The following is a 958-nucleotide window of genomic DNA, read 5'->3' on the forward strand; positions in this document are numbered from 1 at the left end:
CCTGCTGTTTTTCATAGTAAGATAAATATTTATTCCACTTTCAAAATAAGGTTACATGAAATGAGGCTTTCTGTCCCTTGCTGATAGTTCTGCTGTATAATAAAATAGTGGTTAGCGCTGAACATAAATGTTAGTAAAATGAAGGTTGGTTTAAAATTAAAAAATCCACTTCCTAATTTCATGTTTCAGCAATGCTGGCAGAGCGCGCGTGTGTGTGTGTGAAATCTTGACTTTTGAATCCAGGTGGAATTTTACTCTGTTTTTTCACTTGAAAAGAACGTTTGGTGTTGAAAATACTTATCATTTCTGGTAGAACAATGATCAGTGGTAATCGGAAGACTGTTCTTTTTCTTCAGCAGCTTTACTGCACAAACCAATTGTATCAAAATATGCAACATAATTTTTCTATTTTTATTTTAATAGTAATATTCTAACTGTAGTAAACAGGCAGGTTTTATTTGAGTAATGGAATTTGTTGCTCTTTCGATAAATACTGAAATTGAAGTAACATGCACAATAGCTTTTAAACTTTTTAGTTACATGCTGTGCTTTAATGTTATGTATTTTAAGAAAATGTTAGCATATATTTTCATTTAAAGGTTTGCACTTTTAAAAATGAACTTCATGAATCATCGAAACAGTGCAGTAATTGTGGTTTTAGAATATAAATGAAAAGTTATTGCCTGTCCATAAGAGTTTTGTTAGACCACCTTGTATAACTGGGGGGGGGTGGGTAGGGGAAAATGATCCCAAAAGCTTTTCTGTCTCACGCAGTGTGAGAAGCAGTAGGAAAATCCAGACTAAATACGGTTAGACGTGATTGCACTTGAATTAATCCAACTGTTAACCAGTTAAGCCATTTGACAGACAAAGCATGTGCTGAGCAGAAGAGGAGGAGGTGAGGTAGAGAGAGGACAGATGGACTCCTGCTTAGCAGAGGAGAGTTTCCAGCCTCTGT

This window comes from Pygoscelis adeliae, unplaced genomic scaffold, assembly GCF_000699105.1.
Source record: "Pygoscelis adeliae isolate BGI_AS28 unplaced genomic scaffold, ASM69910v1 Scaffold15, whole genome shotgun sequence".
NCBI classification, from domain to species: Eukaryota; Metazoa; Chordata; class Aves; order Sphenisciformes; family Spheniscidae; genus Pygoscelis; species Pygoscelis adeliae.